At 39.0% G+C, this 25,243-nt stretch overlaps 2 non-coding genes across 2 annotated transcripts; both read left to right on the forward strand.

The window, feature by feature from the left end:
• The first annotated feature begins 1,731 nt into the window (after nucleotides 1–1,731).
• Nucleotides 1,732–1,835, forward strand: LOC148574643 (small nucleolar RNA R71). The gene has a single exon (XR_015906218.1). It is a non-coding gene; the product is annotated as a small nucleolar RNA R71 (small nucleolar RNA).
• A 16,920-nt stretch (nucleotides 1,836–18,755) lies between these two features.
• On the forward strand, nucleotides 18,756–18,859 carry LOC148574644 (small nucleolar RNA R71). Its single transcript, XR_015906543.1, has one exon. It is a non-coding gene; the product is annotated as a small nucleolar RNA R71 (small nucleolar RNA).
• The last annotated feature ends 6,384 nt before the right edge of the window (nucleotides 18,860–25,243 follow it).

The following is a 25,243-nucleotide window of genomic DNA, read 5'->3' on the forward strand; positions in this document are numbered from 1 at the left end:
TCCTCCTCTGCCACTTCCTTTGTTGTTTCCTCAAAGGTTTCTTGTACTGCAATGTCCACTACATCCACCCTCATGCATTCCCTTAGTGATTCTGATGGATAGCTCATTGCCTTGAATACGTTAAACACCAATTTCTCATCATGTAGTCTAAGAGTGAGTTCACCCTTTTGTACATCTATGATGGCTCCAGCAGTAGCCAGGAATGGTCTTCCCAGAATTATTGAAGCTTTGGCTTCTTCCTCCATATCTAACACCACAAAATCAGCAGGAAATATAAAATCCCCCACTTTCACCAATAAATCCTCAACTATCCCATGAGGGAATTTAAAAGTTTGATCTGCCAATTGGAGGGCCATTCTTGTTGGTTTGGCTTCCTCAATCTTCATTCTTCTCATCATTGTTAGAGACATCAAATTGATACTGGCCCCTAAGTCACACAAGGCCTTCTCCACCATGACTTCTCCTATGATGCAGGGGATTTGGAAACTGCCTGGATCCTTCAATTTCTGAGGCAATTTGTGCTGAATGATGGCACTGCATTCTTCAGTTAACAACACAGTTTCCTCATTTCTCCAGCTTCTCTTCTTGGTCATTAATTCTTTTAAGAATTTTGCATAGAGTGGCATTTGCTCTATTGCCTCAGCAAAAGGAATGTTGATTTGAAGCTTCTTGAAAATCTCCAAGAACTTGGAGAATTGACCATCCTTTTCACTTTTCATCAAACGTTGAGGATATGGTGCTTTAGGTGTATAAGGCTTCAGGACCTCTTTTTCTTTTTCTTTTGTTGCGGACGGTGTAAAAGATTGTCCTTGTTCCTTGTCTCTCACATGTTCCTTTGCTTCATCCTCTGTGGTTTCCTTTGAGATCTCCTTTAGATTCTTTCCACTTCTGAGGGTTATGGCCTTACATTCTTCCCTTGCAATAGCCTTGGCAGCATGAGAAACGCTTGTCCCAGGGGTTTGCTTAGACAAATACAAAATTTGATTTTCTAGCTTCTGGATGGCAGCTCCTTGGTTTTGCAGGTTAGAATTTACTTCTTCCTTAAAAGCTTTCAATTCGGTTATGTCTTGACTCATGGTTGCAAGCATTCCTTCTATCCGGTTTAATTGATCTTGAAATTGTTGGTTCGGATCAGGTTGGGTAGGTTGATTATTTTGGCTATGATATGATGGTTGGGAGTAAGTGTTTTGTGTGGCTTGGTATGATCTTTGGTTGGAGTTTTGGTATGTGGAACTGTTATGTTGGTTGTGGTTGTAAGGTTTGTGGTTTTGTGGTTGGGTTTGTTGGTTCCCCCACCCAAAGTTTGGGTGGTTTTTCCATCCTGGGTTGTAAGTGTTGGAATGTGGATCATATGATTGCCTTTGTTGGTTTCCCACATAGTTGGCCTCTTCCCAATCACCTCCTTCAATGCTTACTTCCTCTTGATCTTGTGTGTGTATTGCAGCCACTTGCTTTGTTTCTAATTGCCTGGTAAGCTCTGCTAGTTGCTTGGCAAACACCTTGTTTTGGGCTAAAATTGTATCAACATGGTTCAGCTCCATGACTCCCTTAGTGTTGTGTCTCTCTGAAGCATAGTAGTACTCATTCTCAGCCACTGTCTCAATCACTTCAATGGCTTCTTCCACAGTCTTTTTCCTGTTCAATGAACCTCCTGATGAATGGTCTACAACCTTCCTTGATTCATAAGAAAGTCCATCATAGAAAATATGCAATTGCACCCAGTCATGGAACATGTCTGGTGGGCATTTCCTTGTCAAATCCTTGAACCTCTCCCATGCCTCGTAGAGAGTTTCACCATCTTGTTGTCTAAAAGTCTGAACCTCAGATCGAAGCCTATTGACCTTTTGTGGGGGGTAGAAACGTGCCAGAAACTTGCTTTCCACCTCATCCCATGTTGTTAGACTCCCCCTTGGGAATGATTCCAGCCACTTAGCTGCCTTGTCCCTAAGTGAAAATGGGAACAAAAGCAGTTTATAGGCATCTTCCTGGACTCCATTGGACTTCACAGTGTCGCAAATTCTCAGGAATTTTGTGAGATGTTGGTTTGGATCTTCATTAGCACTCCCACCAAATGAACAATGATTCTCCACAAGTGATATTAGCTGTGGTTTAAGCTCAAAATTGTTGGCCTGAATGGGTGGTTTCTGAATGCTGCTACCACAATTCCCAGAGGTTGGGTTTATGTATGAACTAAGAACCCTCCTCTCAGGAATAGCATTGTTTCCATCAGCTCTCTCATGGTTGTGTACTTCTCTATCCATGTTGAGATCTAAAGCTTCCTCAAAATTGTCCTCAGATTCTCCTTCAGATTCTTCTTCTCCCAGTACTCTCTTCCCTCTTGCTTCCCTTCTAAGTCTATGAAGGGTCCTCTCTGGTTCGGTATATGGAGGAGTTGATGTCTCTCCTCTCCTACCTGTCATACAAGAACACAGCACAGGCAACAAACAAGTGAAATACTCTTGGTTAATGGAAGAGTATGGTTAGGGCAATTGAGGAATTAATTCAAACAGTTAGTGAGTCAGTGAGTTAGTTGCTTGAATTTAAAGGCATAAAGAAAGAAAGCATGTAACAGAGTGCAGAAATTAAAATTCAACAAGTAACTTGAACTGAATTAACAAAGCAAGAAAAATGCTCAATCTAGTTAACTTCCAATTTGAGAATTGTCAATCGAAAACCAATGCCCGGCAACGGCGCCATAAACTTGATGCGTGCATAAGCTTGTTATGCTACGATTTAGGAAATTGCACGATTGGCAAAATTCCTTCCGGCAAGTGCACCGGTTATCGTCAAGTAAAAACTCACAATAGAGTGAGGTCGAATCCCACAAGGATTGGTTGAGTGAGCAATTCGGATTAGAAGTATGTTCTAGTTGAGCGGAATCAAGATTTAGATGAGAATTGCGGAATGTAAAATTGGCGGGAAACGTAAATGACAAGAAATTTAAATGGCGGAATCTTAAATTGCATGAATTAAAGAGCAGAAGCTAAATTGCTAAAATTAAAAGGGAATGGGGGTGATTGCATGAATTGAGTTGCAGAATGTAAAGAGAAAGTGGAAATCAGAAATGGGGAATTCATTGGGTTATAGGAGATATTGAGATCTCCGAATCAAAACATGTTTATCTCTTCCTCAACCAATGCGTTTATTGAATTTTGCTTGGCAATCTTATGTGATTGGATCCCAATCCCTTGGCTCACCAATTCTCTCTAAAAACAAACAAATTCCCAATCCCTTGGTTTAAATGTTCATAAGAAGAGATGATGCTCGATCACTGATTATACCACACAGTTTCATGAACCACAATTTGGTAGGATTACATGTCACAATATCCATCCAAACCCCAATCCAATTCACTGTGAGAAAGCTTCTCTAGCATGAATCCTCCATTCCTTTCCCAAGGTTCCGAAGGATTCCAATTATGGGTAGTTTCTTTCCCAAGACAACTACCCAATGGAATTAGATCGAGAAGCTTTCTAACAAAATTCAAGAGAAAAGATTGAAGAAGAAGATAAACTATTATTGATTCATTGAATTACAATAGAGCTCCCTAACCCAATGAAAGGGGGTTTAGTGAGTCATAGCTCTGAATTCAATTACAAAGATATGAAAACTAGCAAAATGAAAAAGTAAAAGTTCCTTCTAACTTAAATTCTATCCTATTTATACACTTTCTATATTGAGCTTCTGTTGTGTTTCTTGGGCTTTGAGGCCTCTCCCTGCTTTCCTTTTGCCTTGGGTTTATGATCCATAATCTTGATGAGGCTGCTGATCCAAATTCTGTAACATTCATTGAGCCAACTTAGTGATAATCAAATAATGGCACATGACTCAATAAATTGAAATTTCAGACTCATCAATCCTTCAGGCCCAATCCCATAAACCATGATATTCAATTGGGTTTCATACCAGAATAAGTTTAAGTTAATGTTTGTGCTCAAATACTAACTTAAACCGCAATATTTTTGGCCCAGAAACCTTTTCCAAGAGTGGCGTTTAAGTTGCAGTTTAAGCTTAAACTGCAGCTTAAACGCCAGACACTTCCAGTGAAGCCTTTTGTAGAAGCACGTTTAAGCTTCAGTTTAAGGTTAAACTGAAGCTTAAACGTGGAAATGGAAGAAGGCAGCCCTGGAGAGTCATGTAGTCGAACACGTTTAAGCTTCAGTTTAAGGTTAAACTGAAGCTTAAACGTGGAGATAGGAAGGGCAGCCCTGGAGGTCGAACACGTTTAAGCTCCAGTTTAAGGTTAAACTGGAGCTTAAACGTGGAAGAGGAGAAAGCCATCCTGGAGGTCGAACACGTTTAAGCTCCAGTTTAAGGTTAAACTGGAGCTTAAACGTGGAAGTGGAGAAAGGTAGCCCTGGAGGTGTCGAACACGTTTAAGCTCCAGTTTAAGGTTAAACTGGAGCTTAAACGTGGAAATGGGGAAAGCAACCCTGGAGGAGAAAACTTGGTCGAACACGTTTAAGCTCCAGTTTAAGGTTAAACTGGAGCTTAAACGTGGAATGCTCCTGGTGCCTTTCTTACTTTCTGGCGTTTAACCTCCAGTTTAAGGTTAAACTGGAGGTTAAACGTGGAAATGCCCCCTTGGTGCCTTTCTCACTTCTGGCGTTTAACCTCCAGTTTAAGGTTAAACTGGAGGTTAAACGTGGAAATGCTTCCTGATTGGAATTCTCATTCTGGCGTTTAACCTCCAGTTTAAGGTTAAACTGGAGGTTAAACTTCAATTCCAGCATTTCTTAGCCTTCATGATTCTGGCGTTTAAGCTCCAGTTTAAGCTTAAACTGGAACTTAAACTCCACATGTGATATTCAAGCTTCCTTTATTGATTTTGTTGCTTCCTTGCTTAGCCTCTTCTTCCCTGAAATCATCCAAACAATTGCATCAAAGTCTTGCAAAATTTCATGAGAAATCTTCCATTCATAGCATTCAAGTAATATAACTAAAAACTCATGGAATTTGCATCAAAATCATACTGTTTGGATGGTTCATTGCTTTGTTGTTCATTTAACCATTCTTGGTTACTTTAAGCTCAAGAAAATGCATAAAACCACTAAAACTAACAGAAAAATGCTAGTGAAACTAGCCTAAGATGCCTTGGCATCAGTAAGACTCAAAGACAAATCGATGCATATGTGTAATGATCAAAAGTGAATGCATGAGTATGTGAAAGAGTGAGGAATGGGTAGTTAGGTTAGTGCATAACTGTATAGGATGTTATATAGGTTAGGCGGGGAGCTTAAGTTAATAAAAGGATTCAAATTTTTTTTTAGCCCACTTAGCCAAATATATAACCCTACCTTAACCCTAACCCCATTACAACCTAGGGAAAGACCTCATGATATATGTATGCATGCATAGAACAATTGTTGATTGTTAGAGGAAGAACAAATTTTGGAAGAGCATGAAGTAGGAGAGGATTGAGTGATCAACCCTATACACCGAGCGGATAGAGTGCAGACACTTCTGGTGAGGGGTTCGAAGCTCAATTCCTTATTCCCGGTGACGTGCAGCAGAAGTCGGCTAATTAAGAAATCAATATAGATAATGCATTGACAGTATAGTTCTTAACCAGCTAAGATCCACCTTGTCAATTTAGAAAAGTTGTCACAAAATTTAGAAATAAAAATACTGGGAGTATGAGTCCCAGGTCATCTCCCAACGAGTTGCAAGAAAGGATGCTAATTTATTAATTAGGAATTTTCTGAGAGAGTTTGAGTTTTGGATAATGAGCAATAATTATAAATGAAAGCAATAAAACTAAGAATTATTATTAATATAAAAAGGCCTTGACTGGGGGAATGATTAATTGGAAGTTCTATCCTTGTTGGGATCTCTTAAGTGAAGTATCAAAAAGGTTGTTGTTTTCACTTAGTTAACCCTTACTAAATAAAGGAAAGTCAAGTGATTGAGCTAATCCTTATTCGCAAATCCTAGTCATCTCCCTTGGGAAGGTCTAGCGTTAGTAAATACAGAACTAGCCAACAACTTCCAATTTAACCAACACTTAAGCCTTCCAACTTAAGTGTCTCCTCTTAATCAACCCCCATGTCAAGTTTGGGAATCTACTCCATTGACATTAATATAATACTCAGAAAAATATAAGAAGACATAATAAATTAATTAAAATAAAATAGAGATTGAAAATTAATTAAAAGTAAAAGTAATCCTCTTCACTAACAATTCATGAAAATAATCCAATTAGAACTCTAAATAAAATAAATAAGGATATGGAAGAGTAAGGGACAAAGTAAACAAACTAGAATAATATCTTCAACAGAGGTAATGATTCTTCAGTTTCCAAAAGCAAAAGCAATAACTAGGAATGTAAAGTGAACCTAGAGGGAAAGTAATCCTCTCTCTAGATTCAGATCTAAAACTAAAAGTAATTCTAATGTGAATGTCTAAGATGTGTCTGTGTGTGTTGAGTCTCTGCATGTTCCCTGGCTTTATTCTGTATTTCTGGGCCAAAAACTGGGTCAAAACGCGGCCCGAAATTGCCCCCAGCGTTTTCTGTTAATTCTGCAGATCGCGCAGGTCACGCGTTTGCATCGTCCACGCATTCGCGTCATTCAGCGATTTTCCTTGTCACGCGTTCGCGTCAGGAATGCGCTCGCGTCGCTGCGATTTTCTCCATTTCCACGCGTTCGCATGAGCCATGCGCTCGCGTCAGTGTTCACTGGTCATCTCCTTAGTTTCTTGTGTTCCTTCCATTTTTGCAAGCTTCTTCTCCATTTTCCAAGCCATCCCTGCCCTATGAAGCCTGAAACACTTAACACATGGATCACGGCATCGAATGGTATAAAGGAGAATTAAAATATACTAATTAAAGATCTTTAGGAAGCAAGTTTTCAACCATAAAATAATACTAGGAAGGAATTATAAAATCATGCAATTAGTATGAATAAGTGGGTGAAGATTTGATGAAACCATTAAATTAAACACAAGATAAACCATAAAATAGTGGTTTATCACCCGGCTCTCGCGAGCGTTTTTCATGCAAGCTATGCATATTTCACTTTGATAACTAGAATTGGTAGAGTTCATACATTGCCCATCATCTTGCCCTATGTGCATATATATATATATGTGTGTGTGTGTGTGTGTGTGTGTGTGTGTGTGTGTGTGTGTGTGTTCTAGGAGATTGAATTGCTCTTGACCAAGTAGACAGTAGCACACACCCTGGTTTCATTCATGTAGGTAGATTGCATCCCATGAGTCTCACTCTCTTGTGATTATTTGGTCTTTTGCTTTCCTTTAGCATGAGGACATGCTATACTTTAAGTGTGGGGAGGTTGATAAACCCCGTTTTTAAGGTTTATCATGTGTAGATTTCAAGGGTTTGTCAATGATCTTCCACACTTATTCATATAAAACCAAATGATTTTGTGTTCCTCTCCCTACTTTGCTTCATAGATGAAAACATGCTTCTTTTACATCAAAAATTGATATATTGTAATCCTCCTCTATTACCATCCGATGCCTTGATCGGTTTGTTAAGTGGTTTCAGAAGTTATAGGGCAAAAATGGCTAAGAGGAGTGAAGGAAGCATGCATTAATGGAAGAAGAATGGAATAAAGTAGAATTTTGGAATTTGGGTATGGGCGCGCGCGCGCACCGTGCGTGTACGCGCAGATGTGCACACCCAGAGCCACCACAGTGGAGCCGAACGAGAAGCCGGTGCGCTTAAATGGCTGAGCCAAAATTCCTTGGACGCGCGTGCGCACTGCACGCCTACGCGTAGGTCGCGAAAATTCCCAGGTGCGCATACGCGCCAATGTGCGAATGTGATTTTTTAAGAAGAAAATGTGACCAGTGATTTCAGTCAGTCCCAGGCCCTGTTTTGGGGCAAAATTTTGGAGGGAAAAGCTTAAGAAGACCAAGGATTATGGAGGTTAGGATAATTAGTGATAATTGGGGATTGGGGATTTTTTGAGTAGTTAGTTACATTTTGCTTTTAAAGAGAGAAACTCTAACTTCTCTCTAGGATTTCACTTTCTCCATTGCAATTCTCCTTTGATTTCTTGGTGAGATCCATTGCTAATTCACTTCTACTTTGATACAAGTTGTATATCTACTCTTCTACTCTCAATTGATGCTCTTTTGATTCAATCTCTTAGATCTAGATTTTTGACTTTGTTACTTTGAATTTTGATTAATGAATTGTGGAATTTCATTCAATTGCTTGATTGTTGATGATTGTTTGGATTAGATAGCTTTAATTCAATTCTCTTCTCTCAATTACATCATGTCTTTTATGATTGCCTACCAATTGTTTGTGATAATGACAACCCTAGCTATGGAGTAGATTTCTCTCACTTGGCTTAGGGGTTGAGTTGTTGGAGACACTTGAGTAGTGGATATCAATTGTTGATTAGGAATTGAGAATTGCTAATTGACTTGGAGTGCACTAAAGCTAGACTTCCCTAAGGTGAGACTAGGACTTGTGACTCAAGTTAGTTACTTTCACTTGACTTTTCTCCATTATTAGGGGGTTAACTAAGTGAAGCATTAATCAACTCTTATTACAATTGAAGGAAACTATAATGATGGAACTTCTAATACTTACTCCTAGCCAAGGCTTTTATCTCAATTAATTGTTGTTTACCTTTGATAGCTTAAATTCTAGCACCAACTCTCAAAAACCACAAAAGATTTTCTAATCAATGATGTGCATTCTAAGGCAATTCCTAGGGAGAACGACCTGGGATCAATACTCTCGGTCATAGATTTTAGAATTGTTTGATGCGATATTTGCGTGTTGGTTAGACTATACTCACGATTAGATTAATTGTTAATTTCTAACCGGCATAAGAATATTTCAGTCCATCACCGTGTCAATTGGACCTCTGGGGCTCAAGATATGCTCATTGGTATGCACAGAAGTCAGGATTGACAACATCTGCTATCCTTTCTTTGTCTCTGAACAAGATTCTCCCAAATTCGCCCAAAAATCACCTAAAATCATAGAAATAACATGAAAACCCAAAGAATCATCCAAAGATGAATTTTGCACTAAAACATAGTAAAAATTAAAAAAATTAACATAAAACAACTAGAAAATACTATGAAAAAGGGTATAAGATGCTCACGCATCATTGTTTGTCATGTTGTTCTCTGATTCCTCTTCAATTTCTTCTACTACCCTCTTGTTTCTAGCTTGTCTTCTCAATCGTCAGAGGGTTTGTTCAATTTCAGGATCAAATTGAAAAGGTTCCTCTTCTTGATTTCCCTACATAAACACAAAGAAACCAAGAGAAAGAGAAATTGGAATTCGCTTCGTCAAAGCGAAGGGAATTCCTAGTGAAGTAACAAAAATAAAAGAAAAAGTGTCTAATCTAGTTAATCAATTAATGTGGTAGTTGTTAATCACAATTAATCCCTAGCAACGGTGCAAAAAACTTGATGCAAAAATTCACAAACTATTGGCAAGTGCACCGAATCATATCAAGTAATACCACGGAGAGTGGGTTATCCTCTCCACGAGGATTAACGGATTAAACAATCAATGATTAATTGATCAATCTAGTAAGATAATTCATAATAGGGTTTAAAATTGCTCAATTTCAAAATTAAAGATGTAAATGACATAACAGTGAATTAATTGAAAGCAGATAACTAACTGAAATAACAAGATCTAAACAAAACAATAGTGCATTAATTAGAAGCAATCAATAGTAATTGAGAAAATAAATTCAATAAAAACGTTAAGGTTTAGAGATGCTAAATCCTCAGGATCAATGATTCTCACTTCCACCTCAATCATGCAAAGATAGATCTCTAGTAAATCATAAGTAATTAAATCCCAATTTCTTGGTAATCCAATTTTCTTTGACTTAATTAATTGCCAAATCCTTGATCAATTGCTCACGAAAAGAGGTGAAGCACATTCTCTGATTCAAAATCACACAATTCTTAATATCTAAATATGGTTGATTCAATGTCACTTATTCGATCCAGATCTAAAATCATAGGAATTGTGAGAAAGAGTTTTCAAGCTCAATTACTATGACCACTCTTTCAAGTTAATTATAGAATTCAAATCAGATTCAAACTATTTTCCAATAGATTTGAATCCTGATAATGAGATATTTTCGTATGGTTAGGAATTTCACACAAAATAATTCTCGTTGATAGTATAGATCCCAACCAACTAACAATACTCAAATCAAATCAAATATAACCGAAGTATTTAAACCTCGGGTCGTCTCACAAGAAATTGTAATGAAGTGGTCAATTATTGGCTATGAAGGACAAGGGGTTTGACTGATAAAAGGGCACAAAATTAAATGGGCAAGAATTTAAATGACAAGAAGAGTAAATCAAGCAAGTGACTAAAGAAAGCAAGTAATAAAGAGAGAGACATTCATGACAAGGATTGAGGATATAGGCTTTCTATCCTAGTCATATAATGATTAATTCATCTTATCTAGTCAACTCCAACAAATGGAAGAAGGTATCATGTTATCTTCACATAGGGAGAACGTCAAACAAGACTAGTTAATCATGTCACAGTAATACATAAGAATTTATCTTATTACGTGATGCGCATAAACTAGTTATGCTACGATTTAGGAAATTGCACGATCGGCAAAATTCCTTCCGGCAAGTGCACCGGTTATCGTCAAGTAAAAACTCACAATAGAGTGAGGTCGAATCCCACAAGGATTGGTTGAGTGAGCAATTCGGATTAGAAGTGTGTTCTAGTTGAGCGGAATCAAGATTGAGATGAGAAATTGCGGAATGTAAAGTTGGCGGGAAAAGTAAATGACAAGAAATTAAAATGGCGGAATCTTAAATTGCATGAATTAAAGAGCTGAAACTAAATTGCTGAAATTAAAGGGAATGGGGGTGATTGCATGAATTTAATTGCAGGATGTAAAGAGAAAGTGGAAATCAAAATTGGGGGATTCATTGGGTTAAAGGAGATATTGAGATCTCCGAATCAAAACATGTTTATCTCTTCCTCAAGCAATGCGTTCATTGAATTTTGCTTGGCAATCTTATATGATTGGATCCCAATCCCTTGGCTCACCAATTCTCTCTAAAAATGAACAAATTCCCAATCCCTTGGTTTAAATGTTCATAAGAAGAGATGATGCTCTATCACTGATTATACCACACAATTTCATGAACCACAATTTGGTAGGATTACATGTCACAATATCCATCCAAACCCCAATCCAATTCATTGTGAGAAAGCTTCTCTAGCATGAATCCTCCATTCCTTTCCCAAGGTTCCGAAGGATTCCAATTATGGGTAGTTTCTTTCCCAAGACAACTACCCAATGGAATTAGATCGAGAAGCTTTCTAACAAAATTCAAGAGAAAAGATTGAAGAAGAAGATAAACTATTATTGATTCATTGAATTACAATAGAGCTCCCTAACCCAATGAAAGGGGTTTAGTGAGTCATAGCTCTGAATTCAATTACAAAGGTATAAAAACTAGCAAAATGAAAAGGTAAAAGGTTAAAGTTAACTTAAATTCTATCCTATTTATACACTTTCTATATTGAGCTTCTGTTGAGTTTCTTGGGCTTTGAGGCCTCTCCATGCTTTCCTTTTGCCTTGGGTTTATGATCCATAATCTTGATGAGGCTGTTGATCCAAATTCTGTAACATTTATTGAGCCAATTTAGTGATAATCAAATAATGACACATGACTCAATAAGTTGAGATTTCAAACTCATCAATCCTTCAGGCCCAATCCCATAAACCATGATATTCAATTGGGTTTCATACCAAAGTAAGTTTAAGTTAATATTTGTGCTCAAAGACTAACTTATACCACAATATTTTTGGCCCAGAAACCTTTTCCAAGAGTGGCGTTTAAGTTGCAGTTTAAGCTTAAACTGCAGCTTAAACGCCAGACACTTCCAGTGAGGCCTTTTGTAGAAGCACGTTTAAGCTTCAGTTTAAGGTTAAACTGAAGCTTAAACGTGGAAATGGAAGAAGGTAGCCCTGGAGAGTCATGTAGTCGAACACGTTTAAGCTTCAGTTTAAGGTTAAACTGAAGCTTAAACGTGGAGATAGGAAGGGCAGCCCTGGAGGTCGAACACGTTTAACCTCCAGTTTAAGGTTAAACTGGAGGTTAAACGTGGAAAAGGAAGGAGGCATCCTGGAGGTCGAACACGTTTAACCTCCAGTTTGAGGTCAAACTGGAGGTTAAACGTGGAAGCTTAGAATGGTAGCCCTGGAGGTGTCGAACACGTTTAACCTCCAGTTTGAGGTCAAACTGGAGGTTAAACGTGGAAATGGAGAGAGCAACCCTGGAGGAGAAAAGCTGTCGAACACGTTTAAGCTCCAGTTTGAGGTCAAACTGGAGCTTAAACGTGGAAATGGCTCCCTGGTGCTCTTCCCACTCCTGGCGTTTAACCTCCAGTTTGAGGTCAAACTGGAGGTTAAACGTGGAACTCCTTCCTGATGGGCAGTCTCATTCTGGCGTTTAACCTCCAGTTTGAGGTCAAACTGGAGGTTAAACGTGGAATGCTTCTTTGGTGAGACTTTCCATTCTGGCGTTTAACCTCCAGTTTGAGGTCAAACTGGAGGTTAAACTTCAATTCTAGCATTTCTTATCCTTCATGATTTTGGCGTTTAAGCTCCAGTTTAGGCTTAAACTGGAACTTAAACTCCACATGTGATATTCAAGCTTCCTTTATTGATTTTGTTGCTTCCTTGCCTAGCCTCTTCTTCCTGAAATCATCCAAACAATTGCATCAAAGTCTTGCAAAATTTCATGAGAAATCTTCCATTCATAGCATTCAAGTAATATAACTAAAAACTCATGGAATTTGCATCAAAATCATACTGTTTGGATGGTTCATTGCTTTGTTACTCTTTTAACCCTTCTTGGTTACTTAAAGCTCAAGAAAATGCATAAAACAACTAAAACTAACAGAAAAATGCTAGTGAAACTAGCCTAAGATGCCTTGGCATCACAACACCAAACTTAATACTTGCTTGTCCCTAAGCAAGTCCTGAATTATTTGAGAAGAAAGTATGAAACAGAAAGCAATTACATTGGCTATATTAGCAAGCATTTGAAGTTCATCCGAAGGGTTTTATGCAGAAAGTTGCAGCATCACTTTTTCATACTTATCAGGTAGGATTATCACTTTTTCATTGCATCCATCAAACACTGCTATGGCCTCTTGTTATTCTTATGTCTTTGGCACTTTTCTCTTCTTTGTTTTTCTTTTCTTTTTCTTAGAGCTTCTTTGCTCCTTGTTTGCTTAGTGTCATGTGTTGCACAAGCCTTTGGCATTTTCTTTTTCTTATCAGTGCACTACACATATCCACTTTAGACATTTTAGTTCACATTTCTTCTTGAGACATTGGTGCCCAGCACCTCTTTGTGTGACTAAATGTTTTGTATTTAGGTTGCTCTTGATAATGGACTTTTGGTTGATAATCCCGGGTTAGTTAACCCAAGTTACCAAGTGTTGAAACACTCCTCAGAACCTATTCATCCAAGCATATCCTTAATACATAAACACCACAGGCATTTGTCTCAGAAGTTCAAACCATTGGTGCCTAGCTTATTTTCTCAATTTTTTTTTTTTTTTTTGCTTTTTGGTTGCCCTTTTTCAGTGACTTTTTCTTCTTCTTTTTCTTTCTTTTTCATGGCCAAAGACATTTATTCATCAAGATCCATAGACAGTTTTCAATTTCTACACAAAGAATGATAATTCTACACTCTAATTCCAGTGATCTGACTAAACAATCAAGCATGCATACCACCACTTAATTCTACTTGATTTGTCACTAATTTAGCCAAGTTACTTTTGTTCAAACTTTTCTTTTATTTTTGGAAACAGAACAAGCAAGGCAAGCACTTGTTTAAGAAGGTGAAGTTATATCCAAACATCTAGGCATTCACTTTATTCAAAGCAATAAACAGACACTCATACTAAAAAAAAAAAAAGGACTCCACATAACACTTAAATGACTTATGATGAAAACAAGTTCATAAAGACAATTCACCAATTATCATTTGATTATTAAGGAACGAGACCACCTCTTATTTATTGCTTGGTTCTTCTTAATTCTTGGGATCCTGCTTCTTCTTGCTTCCTGCCTCTTTTTGACCACTTGTGCTTCCTTTGTCTTTTCTTATGAGCTTTTTCCAGAATCCAGCCTTTTTCATCGTTTCTTCCACTCCTTTTTCAAGGATCATTGCCTTGTTTATTTCTCCTTCTTTCCTCCCTTTGAAATACTCATCATAAGCTGGGAATGCTGGGTCCATCTTGTGTAGATGTTCCCCTATGTAGTTAAGCTTGATTTGCGAACTGATGTTGTAATCAGCTTGGACTGAGTATCTTGCATTCTGTAAAGTGGTGGCTTCCTTGATTGCAAAGACATTGGCATCTTGGTGTTGGCATATGTGGCTGAAGGATTCCTGTAAGTGTAAATTCTGTTCCCTTTGCAGATCGAAGAATCTTGATTCAAAGTTCCTTTGCATATCCATCATTTTTAGATGAAAGTCCTCTTGTCTCTCCTGAGACCTCATGTATTGTTGAGACATTCCTTCCATGATTTCCTGCATTCTGCTCATATCCATGGGGTCTCTGGGAATTCGTTGTCTTCTTTCAGGAGTTGCTTGCTCTTCTTGCTCTTCTTCTCTGTCTTCTCCTTCCTGTCTTTCTTGTTCTGCTTCTTGCTCAGCTTCCACTTGTTGCCCTTCTTCATTTCTTCTTCTTGTATGTCTTGGAGGAGTTGGGCCAAGAGTCATTCTGTGCGCAGTTATGGCCAATCCAGGATATAGCCAATTAGGTCTTTCATCCTCAAGTGGTACTTGGGCATCGATGCATAGTCTAATGATAGTGCTAGGGAAGTGGAGCCAGGATTCAGGGTCACTTTTCTCACTAAACTCTTGTATCTGTTCAGCAATGAGTTTATGAACTTTGATCTCCCCTCCCACCATAATGCAATGTAGCAAGATGGCTCTTTTAGGGACTATTTCTGAAGAGTTTGCAGTGGGTAGGATGGATCTCCTAACTATTGCATACCACCCTTTAGCTTCAGGTGTTAGGTCTCCCCTTCTCAAGACTCTTGGAGCCCCTCTTGTTTTTCTCACCCATTCAGCTCTGATGGCACAAAGGTCCTCAGCAATAGTTGCATAGTCAGGTTCTCCTATCATCCTTTCTTCATAACTTGCTTGGCTGAAATGTATGTTTTTCAGGCCAAGAGTTTTCATGATTGCTTTGGGACTGAAGTCAACTTCCACCCCTCTCACATAGCTTTTGTATGTGGGTTTCTTGGTTGGATCCTCCCTTACTGCATTTGCATAAAACTCTTTCACCAGGTTGATGTTGATTTTAGTGATTGGCTTAGTCAGGAGCTCCCACTTCCTCTTTTTGATCTTTTCCCAAACACCTGGGAACTCATCCTTTTCAAGGTCAAAGGGAACCTCAGCTAGTACCGTTTTAGGTCTCATCCATTCGGCTTGAATCTCATGGAAAACTGATCTGTATCTCCATGCATCGAATTCCCTGTTTTCCTCCATTGGCTGCTTGTCTTTTCTTCTTTTGTGGCTAGATGAAGCTGCCATTGGTTCTTTAGTTTTGGTAAGTGACAAGCTAAAGTTGACAAGGTGAAGCAAGAAGTGTTGTTGGAAGTGTGGTGAGGTTGTTTTCGGCAAGAGATAGTTATGCTATGATGAAGGAAAATGTGTATGAAGGAGAATTGGTGGTGTGGGGCTCGTTCCCCAAGTGGTTCTTTATAGTGCCCATAAGTGAAAAATGGACGGCTAGGGTAGTTTGTGAAGGGTGGCTTGATGGTAAATATATGAATTATGGAGAAGGACAAATTGCTTTTCATTTTCTTGGAAGTATTCTGGGTCCATTAGGTTGTACATGTACCAATCTTTTCTTGCAGAACTTCCTTTTCCCATGTGTTAGCTTCAAAGACTTGTGAACTTTCTTTTTGACCAAGCACGTACCTCCCCTTGTCTTTTTCCTCCATTTTTGTCTTTTCTTTTGTTCCTGCACAAACAAACAAGTTTGCTATCATTTTTCGGTCCATGTGAATTATGAATAGTATTTGCACATGTAAATCAATGCTTGTCTTTATGAGCTTATAGCCGTGACTTCTACATGTATGCACACTTATTATTTGGACACCAAACTTAGTGTTTGGTCAAGTCTCCTGATGACATGAAATCCATATTGGTTGTCCTTAATGAGTGTGCATAATTCTAATAAATCATAGTCACCTTGGCTCTTTGATTCTAAACAAAGTTACTACCCTAAGTAATTGAAACCAAAGTATTAAAACATGTGAATGGTATACTTGTCATGAATTTTGAAATCCAGAGGAACTTCTTGCTTTTCATAAACTGTGTTCAAAAAGAACACCAAACTTAATGTTTGGTTGTGCACCTTGAATGAAAGATGGAATTCAATTTGAGTAAGATTTGGGAGTGCCATCAGGCACACCAAACTTAGAGACCAATTGTAATTTACATGCAAGGTTTAGTGCACTTAATCAATAGTTGTCCTGAGGATTCAAGTTCATGCATAAGAAACCATGCTTTATTAGATGTAAAGCAAAAGCACTAAAGATTAAGGATACTAAAAACATGGGTTGCCTCCCATGAAGCGCTTCTTTAACGTCACTAGCTTGACGGTTGTCCCTTGTTAGGGTGGATTGTAGTGCTTGACGTCTTCTCCTCTCACTATGAAAACGTCCCCACTTGATTCATTCATGACCTCTAAATGTTCCATAGAAAGAACTTTCCTGATTGTGAACACTTGAGGGAGCTGGGAAGGAATGGTTTTGAGGCCAGGTGGGATTGGCAGATAATGACTTGATATCACGTTATCTCCCGGAGAAAAAACTTCAGTGGGAATTTTCTTGTTTCTCCATCCTCTTGGCAATCTCCCTATCACTCTTTCCTTTCTCTTGAGGATTTCTTCATTGACCCTTATGTCGGGAGGATCCTTCTGATCTGTTTCCACTGATTCTTGTGGCTCTAACTCTTGCAACTCTTGTTTGCCTTCCAAGGACTGTTTTAGAGTTTCAGCTGCTGGATTACTTTCCTCCAAACACAGATGGCTACTATCATCCTTAGGCTTTTCAGGTTCTGGTTCAGGCTCAGATGCAGGTTTGAAAACTTTGAAAATGAGCTGTTCATCATGTATTCTCAGAATTAGCTCTCCTTGTTCTACATCTATGAGCGCTCTAGTAGTGGCTAGAAATGGTCTGCCCAGAATGATAGGGTGTAAGTAGCTTTCCTCCATGTCCACAATGACAAAGTCTGTGGGGAAGTAATAATCCCCCACTTTCACCAACACATTTTCAACTACCCCTTCAGCTTGCTTCTGAGTTTTGTCAGCCAGTTGTATGATTACATCAGTGGATCTCACTTCATTCAGTTGTAGCCTCTTCATAAGAGTTAGAGGCATCACATTTATGCTCGCTCCTAGATCACAGAATCCTCTGTCAATTTTTGTTTCCCCTATGATGCAAGGGATATGAAAACTTCCTGGGTCCGTTTTCTTAGAGAGTGTGTCCTTCTTGATGAGAGCACTGCATTCTTTGTTCATTATTACCGTTTGTCCTCCCTTCAAAACTCTTTTCTTGCTCAATAATTCCTTTAAATACTTGACGTGTGTAGGCATTTGATGGAGAATCTCAAGAAAGGGGATATTGATATGGAGAGAGTTAAATGTCTCCAAAAACCTTGAATATGTTTTCCCTTTTTCACCTCCTCCTAACCTCTGAGGAAATGGTGCTTTTGGTTGGTATGTTTCCATTGTGCCCTTTTGCAGTTCCTTGGCTTGCTCAGTTTCACTTTCCTGCTTAGCTTCCTCCACACCTTCCTTCAAGATTTCTGGCTCCTGTTCTGAGGGCCTGATTCCTTCTTCTTCTGAGACTTCCTTCAATATGGTGATGGCCTTGCATTCTTCCCATCTTACTCTCTTTTGTTCCCCTTTAGGATTCTTTTCTGTGTCACTAGGGAACACTGCAGTTGATTTGGGGGCCTGTTGAGATAGCTCTCCTACTTGAGATTCCATCCTCTTGAGTTTTTCACCATGGTTTCTTAAGGTAGTTCTCACATCATCCCTGAAGCCTTTCAATTCAATTATGTCTTGACTCATGGTTGCCATCATTCCTTCAATCCGGTTTAATTGATCTTGAAATTGTTGGTTCGGATTAGGTTGGGTAGGTTGATTATTTTGGCCATGATATGGTGGTTGGGAGTAAGTGTTTTGTGTGGCTTGGTATGATCTTTGATTGGAGTTTTGGTATGTGGAATTGTTATGTTGGTTGTGGTTGTAAGGTTTGTGGTTTTGTGGTTGGGTTTGTTGGTTTCCCCACCCAAAGTTTGGGTGGTTTTTCCAGCCTGGATTGTAAGTGTTGGAATGTGGATCATATGATTGCCTTTGTTGGTTTCCCACATAGTTGGCCTCTTCCCAATCACCTCCTTCAATGCTTACTTCCTCTTGATCTTGTGTGTGTATTGCAGCCACTTGCTTTGTTTCTAATTGCCTGGTAAGCTCTGCTAGTTGCTTGGCAAACACCTTGTTTTGGGCTAGAATTGTATCAACATGGTTCAGCTCCATGACTCCCTTAGTGTTGTGCCTTTCTGATGCATAGTAGTACTCATTCTCAGCCACTGTCTCAATCACTTCAATGGCCTCTTCCACAGTCTTTTTCCTGTTCAATGAACCTCCTGATGAATGGTCTACAGCCTTCCTTGATTCATAAGAAAGTCCATCATAGAAAATATGCAATTGCACCCAATCATGGAACATGTCTGGTGGGCATTTCCTTGTCAAGTCCTTGAATCTCTCCCATGCCTCGTAGAGAGTTTCACCATCTTGTTGTCTAAAAGTCTGAACCTCAGATCGAAGCCTATTGACCTTTTGTGGGGGGTAGAAACGTGCCAGAAACTTGCTTTCCACCTCATCCCATGTTGTTAGACTCCCCCTTGGGAATGATTCCAGCCACTTAGCTGCTTTGTCCCTAAGTGAAAATGGGAACAAAAGCAGTTTATAGGCATCTTCCTGGACTCCATTGGACTTCACAGTGTCACAAATTCTCAGGAATTTTGTGAGATGTTGATTTGGGTCTTCATTAGCACTTCCACCAAAGGAACAATGATTCTCCACAAGTGATATTAGCTGTGGCTTGAGCTCAAAATTGTTGGCCTGAATGGGTGGTTTCTGGATGCTACTACCACAATTCCCAGAGGTTGGGTTTATGTATGAACTAAGAACCCTCCTCTCAGGAATGGCATGGTTTCCATCAGCTCTCTCATGGTTGTGAACTTCTCTATCCATGTTGAGATCTAAAGCTTCCTCAAAATTGTCCTCAGATTCTCCTTCAGATTCCTCTTCTCCCACTACTCTCTTCCCTCTTGCTTCCCTTCTAAGTCTATGAAGGGTCCTCTCTGGTTTGGTATATGGAGGAGTTGATGTTTCTCCTCTCCTACCTGTCATACAAGAACACAGCACAGGCAACAAACAAGTGAAATACTCTTGGTTAATGGAAGAGTATGGTTAGAGCAATTGAGGAATTAATTCAAACAGTTAGTGAGTCAGTGAGTTAGTTGCTTGAATTTTAAAGGCATAAAGAAAGAAAGCATGTAACAAGGTGCAGAAATTAAAATTCAACAAGTAACTTGTACTGAATTAATCAAAACAAAAAAAAATGCTCAATCTAGTTAACTTCCAATTGGAGAATTGTCAATCGAAAACCAATCCCCGGCAACGGCGCCATAAACTTGATGCGCATAAACTAGTTATGCTACGATTTAGGAAATTGCACGATCGGCAAAATTCCTTCCGGCAAGTGCACCGGTTATCGTCAAGTAAAAACTCACAATAGAGTGAGGTCGAATCCCACAAGGATTGGTTGAGTGAGCAATTCGGATTAGAAGTGTGTTCTAGTTGAGCGGAATCAAGATTGAGATGAGAAATTGCGGAATGTAAAGTTGGCGGGAAAAGTAAATGACAAGAAATTAAAATGGCGGAATCTTAAATTGCATGAATTAAAGAGCTGAAACTAAATTGCTGAAATTAAAGGGAATGGGGGTGATTGCATGAATTTAATTGCAGGATGTAAAGAGAAAGTGGAAATCAGAATTGGGGGATTCATTGGGTTAAAGGAGATATTGAGATCTCCGAATCAAAACATGTTTATCTCTTCCTCAAGCAATGCGTTCATTGAATTTTGCTTGGCAATCTTATATGATTGGATCCCAATCCCTTGGCTCACCAATTCTCTCTAAAAATGAACAAATTCCCAATCCCTTGGTTTAAATGTTCATAAGAAGAGATGATGCTCTATCACTGATTATACCACACAATTTCATGAACCACAATTTGGTAGGATTACATGTCACAATATCCATGCAAACCCCAATCCAATTCATTGTGAGAAAGCTTCTCTAGCATGAATCCTCCATTCCTTTCCCAAGGTTCCGAAGGATTCCAATTATGGGTAGTTTCTTTCCCAAGACAACTACCCAATGGAATTAGATCGAGAAGCTTTCTAACAAAATTCAAGAGAAAAGATTGAAGAAGAAGATAAACTATTATTGATTCATTGAATTACAATAGAGCTCCCTAACCCAATGAAAGGGGTTTAGTGAGTCATAGCTCTGAATTCAATTACAAAGGTATAAAAACTAGCAAAATGAAAAGGTAAAAGGTTAAAGTTAACTTAAATTCTATCCTATTTATACACTTTCTATATTGAGCTTCTGTTGAGTTTCTTGGGCTTTGAGGCCTCTCCATGCTTTCCTTTTGCCTTGGGTTTATGATCCATAATCTTGATGAGGCTGTTGATCCAAATTCTGTAACATTTATTGAGCCAATTTAGTGATAATCAAATAATGACACATGACTCAATAAGTTGAGATTTCAAACTCATCAATCCTTCAGGCCCAATCCCATAAACCATGATATTCAATTGGGTTTCATACCAAAGTAAGTTTAAGTTAATATTTGTGCTCAAAGACTAACTTATACCACAATATTTTTGGCCCAGAAACCTTTTCCAAGAGTGGCGTTTAAGTTGCAGTTTAAGCTTAAACTGCAGCTTAAACGCCAGACACTTCCAGTGAGGCCTTTTGTAGAAGCACGTTTAAGCTTCAGTTTAAGGTTAAACTGAAGCTTAAACGTGGAAATGGAAGAAGGTAGCCCTGGAGAGTCATGTAGTCGAACACGTTTAAGCTTCAGTTTAAGGTTAAACTGAAGCTTAAACGTGGAGATAGGAAGGGCAGCCCTGGAGGTCGAACACGTTTAACCTCCAGTTTAAGGTTAAACTGGAGGTTAAACGTGGAAAAGGAAGGAGGCATCCTGGAGGTCGAACACGTTTAACCTCCAGTCTGAGGTCAAACTGGAGGTTAAACGTGGAAGCTTAGAATGGTAGCCCTGGAGGTGTCGAACACGTTTAACCTCCAGTTTGAGGTCAAACTGGAGGTTAAACGTGGAAATGGAGAGAGCAACCCTGGAGGAGAAAAGCTGTCGAACACGTTTAAGCTCCAGTTTGAGGTCAAACTGGAGCTTAAACGTGGAAATGGCTCCCTGGTGCTCTTCCCACTCCTGGCGTTTAACCTCCAGTTTGAGGTCAAACTGGAGGTTAAACGTGGAACTCCTTCCTGATGGGCAGTCTCATTCTGGCGTTTAACCTCCAGTTTGAGGTCAAACTGGAGGTTAAACGTGGAATGCTTCTTTGGTGAGACTTTCCATTCTGGCGTTTAACCTCCAGTTTGAGGTCAAACTGGAGGTTAAACTTCAATTCCAGCATTTCTTATCCTTCATGATTTTGGCATTTAAGCTCCAGTTTAGGCTTAAACTGGAACTTAAACTCCACATGTGATATTCAAGCTTCCTTTATTGATTTTGTTGCTTCCTTGCCTAGCCTCTTCTTCCTGAAATCATCCAAACAATTGCATCAAAGTCTTGCAAAATTTCATGAGAAATCTTCCATTCATAGCATTCAAGTAATATAACTAAAAACTCATGGAATTTGCATCAAAATCATACTGTTTGGATGGTTCATTGCTTTGTTACTCTTTTAACCCTTCTTGGTTACTTAAAGCTCAAGAAAATGCATAAAACAACTAAAACTAACAGAAAAATGCTAGTGAAACTAGCCTAAGATGCCTTGGCATCACAACACCAAACTTAATACTTGCTTGTCCCTAAGCAAGTCCTGAATTATTTGAGAAGAAAGTATGAAACAGAAAGCAATTACATTGGCTATATTAGCAAGCATTTGAAGTTCATCCGAAGGGTTTTATGCAGAAAGTTGCAGCATCACTTTTTCATACTTATCAGGTAGGATTATCACTTTTTCATTGCATCCATCAAACACTGCTATGGCCTCTTGTTATTCTTATGTCTTTGGCACTTTTCTCTTCTTTGTTTTTCTTTTCTTTTTCTTAGAGCTTCTTTGCTCCTTGTTTGCTTAGTGTCATGTGTTGCACAAGCCTTTGGCATTTTCTTTTTCTTATCAGTGCACTACACATATCCACTTTAGACATTTTAGTTCACATTTCTTCTTGAGACATTGGTGCCCAGCACCTCTTTGTGTGACTAAATGTTTTGTATTTAGGTTGCTCTTGATAATGGACTTTTGGTTGATAATCCCGGGTTAGTTAACCCAAGTTACCAAGTGTTGAAACACTCCTCAGAACCTATTCATCCAAGCATATCCTTAATACATAAACACCACAGGCATTTGTCTCAGAAGTTCAAACCATTGGTGCCTAGCTTATTTTCTCAATTTTTTTTTTTTTTTGCTTTTTGGTTGCCCTTTTTCAGTGACTTTTTCTTCTTCTTTTTCTTTCTTTTTCATGGCCAAAGACATTTATTCATCAAGATCCATAGACAGTTTTCAATTTCTACACAAAGAATGATAATTCTACACTCTAATTCCAATGATCTGACTAAACAATCAAGCATGCATACCACCACTTAATTCTACTTGATTTGTCACTAATTTAGCCAAGTTACTTTTGTTCAAACTTTTCTTTTATTTTTGGAAACAGAACAAGCAAGGCAAGCACTTGTTTAAGAAGGTGAAGTTATATCCAAACATCTAGGCATTCACTTTATTCAAAGCAATAAACAGACACTCATACTAAAAAAAAAAAAAGGACTCCACATAACACTTAAATGACTTATGATGAAAACAAGTTCATAAAGACAATTCACCAATTATCATTTGATTATTAAGGAACGAGACCACCTCTTATTTATTGCTTGGTTCTTCTTAATTCTTGGGATCCTGCTTCTTCTTGCTTCCTGCCTCTTTTTGACCACTTGTGCTTCCTATCTAAGATATCCATTCGTGCCTAACTATGGAGAAGGTGATGATCAGTGACACTCATCACCTTCCTCAATCCATGAACGTGTGTCTGACAATCACCTCCGTTCTACATCAGATTGAATGAATATCTCTTAGATTCCTTAATCAGAATCTCTGTGGTATAAGCTAGATTGATGGCGGCATTCATGAGAATTCGGAAAGTCTAAACCTTGTCTGTGGTATTCTGAGTAGGATTCTGGGATTGGATGACTGTGACGAACTTCAAACTCGCGAGTGCTGGGCGTAGTGACAGACGCAAAAGGATAGTAAATCCTATTCCGGTACAACTGAGAACCTGCAGATGATTAGCCGTGCGGTGACAGCGCACCTAGACCCTTTTCACTGGAAGGATGGATGGTAGCCATTGACAACGGTGATCCACCTACACACAGCTTGCCATAGAAGGACGTGCGTGCGTGAATCAGAAGACAGAGGAAAGCAGAGATTCAGAAGACAAAGCATCTCCAAAACTCCAACATATTCTCCATTACTGCATAACAAGTAACCTTTAACCCATACTCTCTTGTTTATTCGCAATTCAACTGATAAATAAAATTGACTTCCTGACAAAGGTTGAGGAATATAAAGCCAAGATACCTTATCGTCAAAAACTCCGGAAAGAGGAACAGGATAAGCAATTTGCTCGCTTTGCAGATTATCTCAGGACTCTTGAAATAAAGATTCCATTTGCAGAGGCACTTGAGCAAATACCTTCTTATGCCAAGTTCATGAAAGAGATCTTGAGTCATAAAAAGGATTGGAGAGAAACAAAAAGAGTTCTCCTCACTGAAGAATGCAGTGCAGTCATTCTGAAAAGCTTCCCTGAAAAGCTTAAAGACCCTGGGAGTTTTCTGATACTATGCATATTAGAAGGTCAATGCACCAAGACAGCTTTATGCGATCTTGGGGCAAGCATCAACCTAATACCTGCATCCACTATCAGAAAGCTTGGCTTAACTGAAGAAGTTAAACCAACCCGGATATGTCTCCAACTTGCTGATGGCTCCACTAAATACCCAGCAGGCGTGATTGAAGACATGATTGTCAGAGTTGGGCCAATTGCCTTTCCCACTGACTTTGTAGTGCTGGAAATGGAGGAGCACAAGAGTGCTACTCTCATTCTAGGAAGACCCTTCCTAGCAACTGGATGAACCCTCATTGATGTCCAACAGGGGGAAATAACCCTGAGAGTCAATGATGATGAGTTTAAGTTGAACGCTGTCAAAGCCATGCAGCATCCTGACACATCAAAAGACTGCATGAAAGTTGATCTTATTGACTCTTTGGTAGAAGAGATCAACATGACTGAGAGTCTCGAATCAGAGTTGGAAAACATCTTTAAAGATGTTCAGCCTGATTTAGAAGATTCAGAGGACATGAAAGAGCCTCTGAAATTTCTTCTAGAAGAAGAAAAACCTCCTAAACCCGAGCTCAAGCCATTACCACCATCCTTGAAATATGCATTTCTGGGAGAAGGTGACACTTTTCCAGTGATCATAAGCTCTGCCTTAAATTCACAGGAAGAGGAAGTACTTATTCAAGTGCTAAGGACACACAAGACAGCTCTTGGGTGGTCCATAGGTGACCTTAAGGGCATAAGCCCAGCTAGATGCATGCACAAAATCTTATTGGAGGATAATGCTAAACCAGTGGTTCAACCACAGAGACGGCTAAATCCAGCCATGAAGGAAGTGGTGCAGAAAGAGGTCACCAAATTACTAGAGGCTGGGATTATTTATCCTATTTCTGATAGCCCCTGGGTGAGCCCTGTCCAAGTCATCCCAAAAAAGGGAGGCATGACAGTGATTCATAATGAAAAAAATGAACTGGTTCCTACAAGAACAGTTACAGGGTGGCGCATGTGTATTAACTACAGAAGGCTCAATACAGCCACTAGAAAGGATCATTTTCCTTTACCA

The sequence above is a fragment of the Arachis ipaensis genome, chromosome B2 (genome assembly GCF_059453495.1).
Source record: "Arachis ipaensis isolate K30076 ecotype BB chromosome B2, ASM5945349v1, whole genome shotgun sequence".
NCBI lineage: Eukaryota > Viridiplantae > Streptophyta > Magnoliopsida > Fabales > Fabaceae > Arachis > Arachis ipaensis.